This window comes from Harpia harpyja, unplaced genomic scaffold (genome assembly GCF_026419915.1).
Source record: "Harpia harpyja isolate bHarHar1 unplaced genomic scaffold, bHarHar1 primary haplotype scaffold_39, whole genome shotgun sequence".
NCBI lineage: Eukaryota > Metazoa > Chordata > Aves > Accipitriformes > Accipitridae > Harpia > Harpia harpyja.
The window spans coordinates 2,043,195-2,056,867 of record NW_026293320.1 but is presented as its reverse complement, the minus strand read 5'-3'; positions in this window follow the sequence as shown (position 1 = coordinate 2,056,867).

Sequence of the window (13,673 nt, the reverse complement as noted above, 5' to 3'; positions counted from 1 at the left end):
CCTGGCCTCCCTGCCGGCGCCGGCGTGGTAGACCTGGCCTCCCAAGCCTGCGCCGGTGGGGTAGACCTGGCCTCCCTGCCGGCATCGGTGGGGAAGACCTGGCCTGCCTCCCGGCGCCGGAGGGGTAAACCTGGCTTCCCAAGCCGGCGGCAGGGCGGTAGAACTCCCCTCTCTAGGCGGCACCGGCAGGGTAGACCTGGCCTCCGTAACCAGCGCCAGCGGGGTAGACTTAACCTCCCTGCCAGCGCCGGTGGGGTAGACCAGGCCTCCCAAGCCGGCGCCGGTGGCATAGACCTGGCCTCTCTAGGCGGCTCCGGCCGTGTAGACCTGGCCTCCATAGCCGGCGCCGGCGGGGTAGATCTGGCCTCCCTGCCGGCGCCGGCGCGGTAGACCAGGCCTCCCAAGCCGGCGCCGGTGGCGTAGACCTGGCCTCTCTAGGCGGCTCCGGCCGTGTAGACCTGGAGTCCATAGCCGGTGCCGGCGGGGGTAGACCTGGCTTTCCTAACCGGCGCCAGTGGGGAAGACTTGGTCTCCCTAACCGGCACCGGCGGGTTAGACCTGGCCTCCCTAGCTGCGCCAGCGTGGTAGACCTGGCTTCCCAAGCCGGCGCCGGCGGGGTAGACCTGGCCTCCCTAGCCGGCGCCGGTGGGGAAGTCCTGGCCTCCTTAGCCAGCGCGGGAGGGGTAGACCTGGCCTCCGTAGCCGGCGCCCGTGGGTTAGACCTGGCCTCCCGAGTGTGCGCCAACAGGTTAGATCTGGCCTCCCAAGCTGGTGTCCACGGGGTAGACCTGGCCTCCCAAGCAGGCGCCCGCGGCGTAGACCTGGCCTTCCTAGCTGGCCCCGGCGGCATACACATTGTCTTCCAAGGCGACGCCAGTCGGATAGACCTGGCCTCCCAAGCCGGTGCCTACGAATTAGACCTGGCCTCACTGCCGGCGCTGGCGGGGTAGGCCTGGCCTCCCTAGCCGGTGCCGACGAGTTAGACCTGGCCTCGCTGCCGGCGCTGGCGGGGTAGGCCTGGCCTCCCAAGCCGGCGTCCGTGGGGTAGACCTGGGATCCCAAGCCTTCGCCAGCGGGGAAGACTTGGTCTCCCTAACCGGCGCCGGCCGGTTAGACCTGGCCTCCGTAGCCGCGCCAGCGTGGTAGACCTGGCTTCCCAAGCCGGCGCCGGCGGGGTAGACCTGGCCTCCCTAGCCGGTTCGACGGCATAGTAACCGGCGCCGGCCGGTTAGACCTGGCCTCCGTAGCCGCGCCAGCGTGGTAGACCTGGCTTCCCAAGCCGGCGCCGGCGGGGTAGACCTGGCCTCCCTAGCCGGTTCGACGGCATAGACATTGCCTCCCTAAACGGCTCTGGCGTGGTAGAACTGGCCTTCCAAGCCGACGCCGGTGGCTTAGACCTGGCCTCCCTAGCCGGAGTCGGCAGCGTAGACATTGCCTCGCTAGCCAGCGCCGGCGGGGTACACCTGGCCTGCCTGCCGGCTCCGGCGGGATAGACCTGGCCTGCCTGCCGGCTCCGGCGGGATAGACCTGGGATCCCAAGCCTTCGCCAGCGGGGAAGACTTGGTCTCCCTAACCGCACCGGCGGGTTAGACCTGGCCTCCGTAGCCGAGGTCGGCAGTGTAGACATTGCCTCGCTATCCGGCGCCGGCGGGGTAGACCTGGCCTTCCTAACCGGCGCCAGCGGGGAAGACTTGGTCTCCCTAACCGGCGCCAGCGGGTTAGACCTGGCCTCCCTAGCCACGCCAGCGTGGTAGACCTGGCTTCCCAAGCCGGCGCCGGCGGGGTAGACCTGGCCTCCCAAGGGCTGCCGGCGGGGTAGACCTGGCCTCCCAAGGGCTGCCGGCGGGGTAGACCTTGCCTCCCTAGCCGACGCCGGTTGGGTACACCAGGCCTCCCAAGCCGGCGCTGGCAGCGTAGACCTGGCCTCCCTAGCCGGCATCGGCGGCGTAGACATTGACTCCCTGCCGGCGCCTGCTTGGTAGACCTGACCTCCCTAGTCGGCGCCAGCGGGGTAGACCTGGCCTCCCAAGCCCACACCGGCGGCGTAGACATGGCATCCCTAGCTGGCGCTGGCAGGGTAGACCTGGCCTCCCAAGCCGGCGCCGGCGGGGTAGACCTGGCCTCCCAAGCCGGCGTCCGCGGGGTAGAACTGGCCTCCCAAGCCGGCGTCCGCGGGGTAGACCTGGCCTCCCTAGCTGGCGCCGGCGGCGTACACAATGTCTTCCAAGCCGGCGCCAGTCGGATAGACCTGGCCTCCATGCCGGCGCTGTCAGGGTAGACCTGGCCTCCCTAGCCAGCGCCGACGGGGAAGACCTGGCCTCCCTGCTGGCGGCGGAAGGGCAGACTTGGCCTCCCATGCCTGCGCCGGCGGCGTAGACGTGGCCTCCCTGCCGGCGCCGGCGGGGTAGACCTGGCCTCCCTAGCTGGTGCCGACGAGTTAGACCTGGCCTCCCTGCCGGCGCCGGCGGGGAAGACCTGGCCTACCTGTCGGCTCTGGTGGGGTAGACCTGGCCTCCGTAGACGGCGTCGGTGGGGAAGACCTGGCCTACCTCCCGGCGCCGGAGGGGTAAACCTGGCTTCCCAAGCCGGCGGCAGGGCGGTAGAACTCCCCTCTCTAGGCGGCACCGGCGGGGTAGACCTGGCCTCCGTAACCAGCGCCAGCGGAGTAGACTTAACCTCCCTGCCAGCGCCGGTGGGGTAGACCAGGCCTCCCAAGCCGGCGCCGGTGGCATAGACCTGGCCTCTCTAGGCGGCTCCGGCCATTTAGACGTGGCCTCCGTAGCCGGCGCCGGCGGGGTAGATCTGGCCTCCCTGCCGGCGCCGGCGCGGTAGACCAGGCCTCCCTAGCCGGCGCCGGTGGGGAAGTCCTGGCCTCCTTAGCCAGCGCGGGAGGGGTAGACCTGGCCTCCTTAGCCGGCGCCCCGCGGGGTAGACCTGGCCTCCCGAGTCTGCGCCAACAGGTTAGATCTGGCCTCCCAAGCCGGTGTCCACGGGGTAGACCTGGCCTCCCAAGCAGGCGCCCGCGGCGTAGACCTGGCCTTCCTAGCTGGCCCCGGCGGCATACACATTGTCTTCCAAGGCGGCGCCAGTCGGATAGACCTGGCCTCCCTAGCCGGCGCCGGCGTGTTAGACCTGGCCTCCCAAGCCGGTGCCGACGAATTAGACCTGGCCTCACTGCCGGCGCTGGCGGGGTAGGCCTGGCCTCCCTAGCCGGTGCCGACGAGTTAGACCTGGCCTCGCTGCCGGCGCTGGCGGGTAGGCCTGGCCTCCCAAGCCGGCGCCGGCGGGGTAGGCCTGGCCTCCCTAGCCGGCGTCTGTGGGGTAGACCTGGCCTCCCAAGCCGGCATCGGCGGCGTAGACATTGACTCCCTGCCGGCGCCTGCTTGGTAGACCTGACCTCCCTAGTCGGCGCCAGCGGGGTAGACCTGGCCTCCCTGCCGGCGCTGGCGGGGTAGACCTGGCCTCCCAAGCCCACACCGGCGGCGTAGACGTGGCATCCCTAGCTGGCGCTGGCAGGGTAGACCTGGCCTCCCTTGCCGGCGCCAGCTGGGTAGACCTGGCCTGTCTAGGCGGCGCTGGCCAGGTAGACTTGGCCTCCCTAGCCTGCGCCGGAGGGGTAGACCTGGCCTCCATGCCGGCGCCGGCAGGGTAGACCTGGCCTCCCTGCCGGCGCCGGCGTGGTAGACCTGGCCTCCCAAGCCTGCGCCGGTGGGGTAGACCTGGCCTCCCTGCCGGCATCGGTGGGGAAGACCTGGCCTACCTCCCGGCGCCGGAGGGGGTAAACCTGGCTTCCCAAGCCGGCGGCAGGGCGGTAGAACTCCCCTCTCTAGGCGGCACCGGCGGGGTAGACCTGGCCTCCGTAACCAGCGCCAGTGGGGTAGACTTAACCTCCCTGCCAGCGCCGGTGGGGTAGACCAGGCCTCCCAAGCCGGCGCCGGTGGCATAGACCTGGCCTTTCTAGGCGGCTCCGGCCGTGTAGACCTGGAGTCCATAGCCGGCGCCGGCGGGGTAGACCTGGCCTCCCTAGCCGGCGCCGGCGGGGTAGACCTGGCCTTCCTAACCGGCGCTGGCGGGGTAGAACTGGCCTCCCAAGCCGGCGCCAGCGGGGTAGACCTGGCCTCCCAAGACGGCGCCGGCGGGATAGACCTGGCCTCCTTAGCCGACGTCGGCAGTGTAGACATTGCCTCGCTAGCCGGCGCCGGCGGGATAGACCTGGGATCCCAAGCCTTTGCCAGCGGGGAAGACTTGGTCTCCCTAACCGGCGCCGGCCGGTTAGACCTGGCCTCCGTAGCCGCGCCAGCGTGGTAGACCTGGCTTCCCAAGCCGGCGCCGGCGGGGTAGACCTGGACTCCCTAGCCGCGCCAGCGTTTTAGACCTGGCTTCTCAAGCCGGCGCCGGTTGGGTAGACGTGGCCTCCCTAGCCGGCCCCGGTGGGGAAGTCCTGGCCTCCTTAGCCAGCGCGGGAGGGGTAGACCTGGCCTCCGTAGCTGGCGCCCGCGGGGTAGACCTGACCTGCCAAGCTGGCACCGGCGTCGTAGACCTGGCCTCCCTAGACGGTTCGACGGCATAGACATTGCCTCCCTAAACGGCGCCGGCGTGGTAGACATGGCCTCCCAAGTCGGCGCCAGCGGCGTAGACCTGGCCTCCCTGCCGGCGCTGGCGGGGTAGACCTGGCCTCCCAAGCCGGCGCCGGCGGGGTAGACCTGGCCTCCCAAGCCGGCGTCCGCGGGGTAGACCTGGCCTCGCAAGCAGGCGCCGGCGTCGTAGACCTGGCCTCCCTAGATGGCGCCGGCGGTGTAAACCTTGTCTTCCAAGCCGGCGACAGTTGGATAGACCTGGCATCCCTAGCCGGCGCCGGCGTGGTAGACCTGGCCTCCCAAGCCGCCGCCGGCGGGGTAGACCTGGCCTCCGTAGCCGGCGCCGGCGGGGTAGACATTGCCTCCCTGCCGGCGCCGGCGGGGGTAGACCTGGCCTCCGTAGCCGGCGCCGGCGGGGTAGACCAGGCCTCCCAAGACGGCGCCGGCGGCTAAGACCTGGCCTCCCTAGCCAAGCCGGCGGTGTAGACCTGGCCTCCCTACCCAGCGTCGGCGGGGTAGACCTGGCCTCCCTGCCAGCGCTGGCGGGGTAGACCTGGCCTCCCTAGCAGGCGCCGGCAGGATAGACCTGGCCTCCTTAGCTGACGTCAGCAGTGTAGACATTGCCTCGCTAGCCGGCGCCGGTGGGGTAGACCTGGGATCCCAGGCCTTCGCCAGCGGGGAATACTTACTTGGTCTCCCTAACCAGCACCGACGGGTTAGACCTGGCCTCCCTAGCCGCGCCAGCGTGGTAGACCTAGCTTCCCAAGATAGCGCCGGCAGGGTAGACCTGGCCTCCCTAGCCGGTGTCGGCGGCGTAGACCTGGCCTCCCTAGCCGGCGCCAGTGGAGTAGACCTGGCCTCTCTAGGCAGCTCTGGACGGGTAGACCTGGCCTCCCAAGCCGGCGCCAGCGGGGTAGACCTGGCCTCCCAAGACGACGCCGGCGGGTAGACCTGGCCTCCCTACCGGCGCCAGCAGGGTAGACCTGGCCTCCCTAGCCGGCGCCAGCGGGCTAGACCTGGCCTCTCTAGGCGGCGCCGGCCGGGTACACTTGGCCTCCCTAGCCGGCGCCAGCAGGGTAGACCTGGCCTCCCTGCTGGCGCCGGCGGGGTAGACCTTGTCTTCCTAGTCGGCGCCGGTGGGGTAGACCGCCGGCAGCAGCAGAGAGGTCAGGTCTAACCCTCCGGTGCCGGCAAGGAGGCCAGGTCTGCCCCAACCGCGCCGGCAAGGAGGCCATATCAAACCCGCCGTAGCCGACAGGCAGGCCAGGTCTACCCCTCCGGCAGCGGCAGAGAGGTCAGGTCTACCCAGCCGGCGCCGCAAGGGATGCCAGGTCTACCACGCCCGCGCCGGCAGGGAGGCCACGTCTACCTCGCCGGCATTGGCAGGGCGGCCAGGTCTACCCCAGCGGCAGCGGCTGATAGGGCAGATCTAACCCGCCAGCGCCGGCTGGGAGCCCAGGTCTACCCTGCCCGTGCTGGAATTTAGGCCAGGTCTACCTCTCCCGCGCCGGTAGGGAGGCCATGTCTACCCCGACCGCGCCGGCAAGGAGGCCAGGTCTAACCCGCCGTAGCGGACAGGCAGGCCAGGTCTACCCCGCCGGCGCCGGCAGTGAGGTCAGGTCTACCCCGCCGGCGCTGGCAGGGAGGCCAGGTCTTCCCCGCCGGTGCCGGCAGGCAGGCCAGGTCTACTCCGCCGGCGCTGGCTAGCGAGGCAATGTCTACGCTGCCGACGCCGGCTAGGGAGGCCAGGTCTACGCCGCCAGCGCCGGCTTAGGAGGCAAGGGCTACCCCGCCGGCGCCGGAAGGGAGGCCAGGTCTACCCCGCCGGCGCCGGCTAGGGATGCCAGCTCTACGCCGCTGGTGCGGTCTTGGGAGGCCAGGTGTACCCCGCCGGCGCCGGCATGGAGGCAAGGTCTACGCCGCCGACGCCAGCTAGGGAGGCCAGGTCTGCCTGCCGGTGTAGGCTAGGGAGGCCAGGTCTACCCCGCCGGAGTCGGCAGGGAGGTCAGGTCTTCCCCGACGGCGTCAGCTTTGGAGGCCAGGTCTACCCCGCCAGCACCGGCTAGGGACGCCAGGCCTACCCCAGAGCATCAGGTAGGGATAGCCGGCCTATCCCAGAAGGTAAGGTAGGGAGGTCGGGCCTACCTCCGATCGCCCGTAGGGATAGCAAGTGTACCCCGGAGTACCGGTGGAGGTACCGGTTCTACCCCGCAGTACTGGCGGGGGGTACCGGTACTACCCTCGAGAAACGGTGGGCGTACCAGTACTACACCGGATTACCAGGGCAGGTTATCACTACCACCCCGGAATACCGGGCGGGGGCTGGGTGTGGGGTATTGGTACTAGCCCAGAGTACCGGCGGGGCGGTACCGGTACTAGTCTGGATTACCGGTGTGGGTAGAGGTACTACAACTGAGGATCAGGTATGGAATGTCAGGCCTACCCTGGAGCATCAGGTAAGGATATCAGGTCTAACCCACCTGCGCCGGCAGGGAGGCCAGGTCTACACCGCCGGCACTGGCTAGGGAGGCCAGGTCTATCCTGCCGGTGCCGACATGGGAGGCCATGTCTATCCCACCGGCGCCGGCTAGGAAGACAATGTCTACGCCGCCGGCGCCGGCTAGGGAGGCCAGATCTATGCCGCCGGTGCCGGCTAGGGAGGCCAGGTATACCCCGCCGGCGCCGGCAGGCGGGCCAGGTCTACCCAGCCGGCGCCGGCTAGGGAGGCAATATCTGCGCCGCCGACGCCGGCTAGGGAGGCCAGGTCTACGCCGCCGGCACAGGCTACGGAGGCCAGGTCTACCCCGCAGGTGCCGGCTTGGGAGGCCAGGTCTACCCCGCTGGCGCCGGCTAGGGAGGCCAGGTCTACCCCGCTGGCGCCGGCTAGCGAGGCAATGTCTATGCCACCGACGCCAGCTAGGGAGGCCAGGTCTACCCCCGCCGGCACCGGCTAGGGAGGCCAGGTCTACCCCGCCGGCGCCGGCTTGGGAGCCCACGTCTACCACGCCGGCACCAGCTATGGAGGCCAGGTGTACCCCGACCCCTCCAGAATTTAGGCCAGGTCTACCCAGACCACGGCGACAGGGAGGCCAGCTCTACCCTGCTGGTGTGGCAGGGAAGCCAGGTCTACCCTTCCGGTGCCGGCAGTTAGGCCAGGTCTACTCTGCCCGCGCCGGAATTTAGGCCAGGTCTACGCCTCACTCGCCAGCAGTGAGGGCAGGTCTACCCGGCCCGCACCGGCAGGGAGGCCAAGTCTACCCGGCCCAAGCTGGAACGGAGGCCAGGTCTACCCCACCGGCGCCGGCAGGGAGGCCAGGTCTACCACGCTGTCGCCGGCAGGGAGGTCAGGTATACCACACCGGTGCCGTCAGGGAGGCCAGGTCTACCCCTCCGGCGCCGGCAAGGAGGCCAGTTCTACCATGCTGGCGCCGGCAGGGAGGCCATGTGTACCCTGCTGTCGCCGGCAGGGAGGCCAGGTCCACCCCACCCATGCGGGTAGGGAGGCAATGTCTACCCTGCCGGCACCGGCATGAAGGCCACGTCTACCCCACGTTCGCGCGAAGGGAGGCCATGTCTACCACACCCGCGCGGGAAGGTAGGCCAGGTCTACCCTGCCGGAGCGGGCAGGGAGGCCAGGTCTACCCCGCCACGTGGGTAGGGAGGCCAAGTCTACCCCTATTGACGTGGAAGTCCCGGACACTGCACACAATCAATGTGATCGAGCAGATGCCACTTTATTGCCCAAATAGCTCAGTTTATATACTCATTCTTGTTCCTGTTCATGCGTAAGCTGATTAAAGATTGGTTAACATGTGTTGTCCACGCTCCTAGTTACACCATATGATTGGTTATATCAACACTGTACATGCCCATAAACATAAGACATAATTGGTTGTATTAACTAAAACATGCAAAACTTTTCTCAGCCTAATTGGTCAAGATAAACTGCCGAATTGAGGTTCTTTGTGCCAAGTTCCCTTTATCGTGGAATGCGCACCTGTGTTCTTCTAATTGGCATCTTTCTTTTTTTGTCTTCTTGTTTATTCTGTTCAAGGCTTTCTAAAGGCATCTGGAACGCTCTTGCGACCGTTAGCTAAATATGTGTCCGCAACAATTCCCCCTTTTTTGTTTTACATCAATTAACACAGCCTTACTTGATCTATCAATTAATTTTTAAACACATTGCAACATACAAGGCACACAAATTAAAATACAAAAAAACCACTACGAGATAAATCAAAACTATCTTAATCAATGATTTAAGAGCAGCTCTATTTTGTAAGGTTGTGTGTCTAATACTATCTACATCTAACAGTAAATCAGATAATACTACACCAATCTGTATTCAGGAACCCCAGAATTTGTGATTCCTGGGGTGGCAATGAGGGTGAATGCCCGATCCATGGAAACCAGGCATTCCCATCCATTGAGTCCATGACCTGCTGCACAGGGGTCTCCATCAATAAGTTCTTAAACTTCGTTGATGCCAGTGGAACCCCCTATTAAACCTGTGAAAAAGGGATTACTTGGTGTTGCTGTACGGAGGCATAAGCAATCTTGTCTGGTCACGTCAGCCAGGGTCATCCAGAGGTTTTCTTTGGCTTGCGGCGGTATCCATGGCTACATCCATCCGAGGACTGTGAGGAAGATGGACCATCCGTACATTCTTGTGCCGTCTCGCACCGCAAACTCAGCCCAGCAATCGGTAGGTGCCAGCTTTACGTCGGCGTCCCCATGGAGGCAACGATGGCCTTGCCGTACAGCAGCCCGATGCTCTTCGGGAAATCCCAGTATTTATACGTTTATACATATATATACAAAGGAACGGATTTCAGCACACGTGGCCAGCGAGTGTCAAAATCCGCCTCGGTTGCAACATGGGGAGCCTATGACGCATGCGCTTGCTGGCCAGGCACGCTGCACGAGTCATAGCCATCCTGTCTACTGGTTCATGGGTTTTGTGATGCGGTTGCAATGCACCGAGAATCTTGACCTGTTATGTTGGCCAAGGTGACCTACAAGATCTATGAACACAATTAATTAAACACAGTAAAAGCAACATTATACCTAATAAAATACACAAGAATAAAAGAAACCCCGATTTTTAACAAAGATACAAACCAACTCCTAAGTCCCCATCCTGCAGCTAAATGCTGTAAGCCGAAATGACAGCTTTCTTAATTGCGTTAAAGCTCTTGCAGCTCCTTCTTGCCTCTGCAGTTCTGTTATCTTGTTTATTAATTGCTCCACTGTCCAAGTTCCTCATGTCCGTTGTTTTTCTGGTGGTTCAAAGTCCGTTTATACTGCAGCTGTCACGTACTCCGGCCCACTCATGCTAACTGCGGCCTACTTATGCTAACTCTAAGTAATCAGGCTCAAAGAAATGTCCCCCATTTTCCATGAAATCTCCCACAATTCCCCCTTTTTGTTTTTGTGCAAGCCAAGTTACATGAAATGCTTTTGCAATCATATGTTCAACTATTTTTATGATACGTGGTACAATCATTACAACTGCTAATATTACAATTAAAATAACTAAGCCATGTATAAGCAAATCTTTCAACCATCCCGTAATTCTTAAACTTGTTAGTCATCTGCTTAACCCTGTGTTAGTTATCGTGAGTCTTTTACTGGGAATCATATTGATATCGGGTGTCAGTAACGTAAGTCGTCCGAGGCTACATGGCCTCCCGTTAAGTTTTGATGGAATTCCCCCCCACGCTCTAGCCCCACAAATTAAAAACATCCCTGCAGGTAAAGCAGCTGGAATAGAAAAAAAAAGCGTGATATTCTGGAATAGATATAGTTACACCAAGCTGTAGCATTTCTATATACAGGCAAAATAGCATTTACATTCTGACCCTTTCGAGTGGTGTTACAGATGTAATTAAACATTACACAGGGATTCATGATGACTGATCCTAACAACTCTAACTCTTGAGGTTCTTGTATTACTTGAGGCAGGTGTGCATACACACCGTCCCAATTATCGACACAGGATTGTGGGTTAGTACAAAGGGAAAATTCAGGCATTGGATCTGGCCAGGTGTCTAGAGGTAACCCCACCAAAGAGGTAGAAAAAGGATTTTCAGGGGTAGCGACAGAAAGATATATAGTTTCTTGATGCGTTATGTTTGCCAAAGTTACCCATACATTCTGTTTTGGTTGTTGGATCATCCATTCTTCACTTATGTGTGTCACCCATAACAGGCCAAATGCAGTGAGGAGGAGGAAAGCGAGGGGGGGGGGAAAGGGGGTGCATCAAAGGATACGGTTGGCGGTTTTTCTCGCTTCACAGCAGCCTCCAGCTGTGCCAGCTTTTCTATTACTGACTGTAACTGCTGCAAAGTGAACTCCGGCCCCTCTTCATGCTCTTGAGGCGACCTAGGCATAGACGGAGGCAACGGAGGGTATATGCTAGGTATAATTTGTTCATGTTGAGCGGCAATATCTGGGGGCTGTTTTCTCGTAGGCGGATTTTTACTCGCTTCCTGATTCTGTAGTGTTTCCTTTAAGCGTACGGTTAGGGAGGCTTGGGAACTGTCAGATGGCTGATTATTATCGGCAGTCCCAGGGATGGCTCCAGGCGGGCTTCGAGAGCCTCCAGCCTTTGTAACAGTTCTTTTAGTTGCTGTTCCCCCGAACCTATTGCCCGTTCCTCCTTTCCCTTGAGCGGGGATGGAGGAGTGGATGGTAGCAGTGGTGGATACAGGGATGACGCAACTGGTTTAGGTGATGAAGGACGAGAATTAGAGACTAAGTTGTTTTCCGTCTCTTCTGGTGGTGGTGGTGGAAATTCTGCCAGGCTGTCGGCTTTTTCCAAGGGCTGATCTCTGGGCTCTGGATCTGCTACTGCAGATTTACTGACTGCACTAACCCCTGCGCCAGATACATGGGTTGGAACAACAGCTGGAATTTGTGGTGGCACAAAGGTGAAGCTCACCAGGGATGGCATCCCTTGTGGCCCTTCGGGCTGCAGTGCGGCAAAAGCAGAAGCTACTGCCGAACGTTCAGCTTTCATATCTTTTAAAGTTTCTATAATTAACTTCCACATGGTGGAATATCTGCTCGCCTCTTTTGAACCTGAACTTATGTTATGCCATAATTCTTGCCCTATCTTTTACCAAGTAGGGATGCCAAAAGCATCTCCAAGGATAGGGAGTAAGCCTTTTTCTCTCGCCCATAGTAACAGGACTTTCAGGGTAGACGAGTCATTAACTTAATCCTCTCGTAGAGAGCATATGTTGGAGGAGCTTAACCACTACTGCCTCTTCCTTGGACATAGTGGACCCCATCTCCTCCCCGGCCGCTCGCCTGATCAGGACGAGATTCCACGACGGTACCGTTTTTTTTTCCCAAGTGCTGGGGCAGCACTCGCCTACGGCCGGCTTCCGCACCCTCTCTCCGTCGGCTCCTGTCGTACAATTCAACACCGATCCGAGGGTCCCTGTTCGGGCGCCACTTGTTGATGCGGAAGTCACGGACACTGCGCACAATCAATATGATCAAGCAGATGCCACTTTATTGCCAAGATAGCTCGGTTTATATGTTCATTCTAGTTACTGTTCACGCAGAAGCAAATTAGAGATTGGTTAGCATGAGCTGTCCACGTGCCTAGTTACACCTAATGATTGGTTATATCAACACTGTACATGTGCATAAACATAAGGCATAATTGGTTGTATTAACTAAAACATGCGAAACTTGTCTCAGTCTAATTGGTCAAGATAAACTGCCGAATTGAGGTTCTTTGTGCCAAGTTCCCTTTATCGTGGAATGCGCACCTGTGTTCTTCTAATTGGCATCCTTCTTTTTTTGTCTTCTTGTTTATGCTGTTCAACGCATTCTAAAGGTGTCTGGAATGCTCTTACTACCGTTAGCTAAATATGTGTCCACAAGCAAAGCGTCCTTGAAGCCTGCTGCCTACAAAACATCCTTGGCTCACAAATTGATCAATTCTATCGTGTCTGGATTGTTCATTATGTGCCCATTACTTTCCAAGTATCCCACAGTGAGGCCAGGTCTACCACGCCCGCCAAGGTAGGGATGCCAGGACTACCCAACCGGAGACAGCAGGGAAGACAAGACTACCCCGCCTGCGCATGTAGGGAGGCCAGGTCTACCCCGCACGTGCGGGTAGTGAGGCTAGGTCTACCCAGCCAGTGTGGATAGGGAGGCCAGGTCTACCCCGCCGGCGCTGGCAGGGAGACCAGGTGTACCCCGCCTGTGCGGGCAAAGAGGCCAGGTCTACCCCGCCCTCGAAGGCAGGGAGGCCAGGTCTACCCGGCTTGCGCGGGTACAGAGGCCAGGTCTACCCTGCCCGCGCAGGTAGTGAGGCCAGGACTACCTCTCTGGGTCCGGCAGGGAGGCCAGGTCTATTCCTCCGCGCCAGCAGGCAGGCCAGTTTTACCCCACCACACGTGTAGGGACGCCAGGTCTACCCTGTCGGTGCCGGCAGGGAGACCAGGTCTACCCCGCCCGCGCAGGTAGGGTGGCCAGGTCTACCCCAACGGCGCCAGCAGGGAGGCCAGGTCTACCCCGCCTGCGCGGATAGGGAGGCCAGATGTACCCCGCCGGCACCGGCAGGGAGGGGAGGTCTACCCCCCCCACGCGGGTAGGGAGGCCAGGCCCACACCACACGCGCGGGTAGGGAGGCCAGGTCTACCTTGGTGGCGAAGCAGGAAGGCCAGGTCTACCCCACCTGCGCCGGCAGGGAGGCCAGGTCTACCCCGCCGGCTCCAGCAGGGAGGTCAAGTCTACCCCACCCGCGAGGGCAGGGAGGCCAGCTCTACCCTGTCGGCGCCGGCAGGGAGGCCATGTCTACCCCGCCCGCACGCGTAGGGAGACCATGACTACCCCACTTGGGCGGGTAGGGAGGACAGGTCTACCCCACCTGCGCCGGCAGGGAGGCCAGGTCTACCCCGCCGGCTCCAGCAGGGAGGTCAAGTCTACCCCACCCGCGAGGGCAGGGAGGCCAGCTCTACCCTGTCGGCGCCGGCAGGGAGGCCATGTCTACCCCGCCCGCACGCGTAGGGAGACCATGACTACCCCACTTGGGCGGGTAGGGAGGACAGGTCTACCCCACCTGCGCCGGCA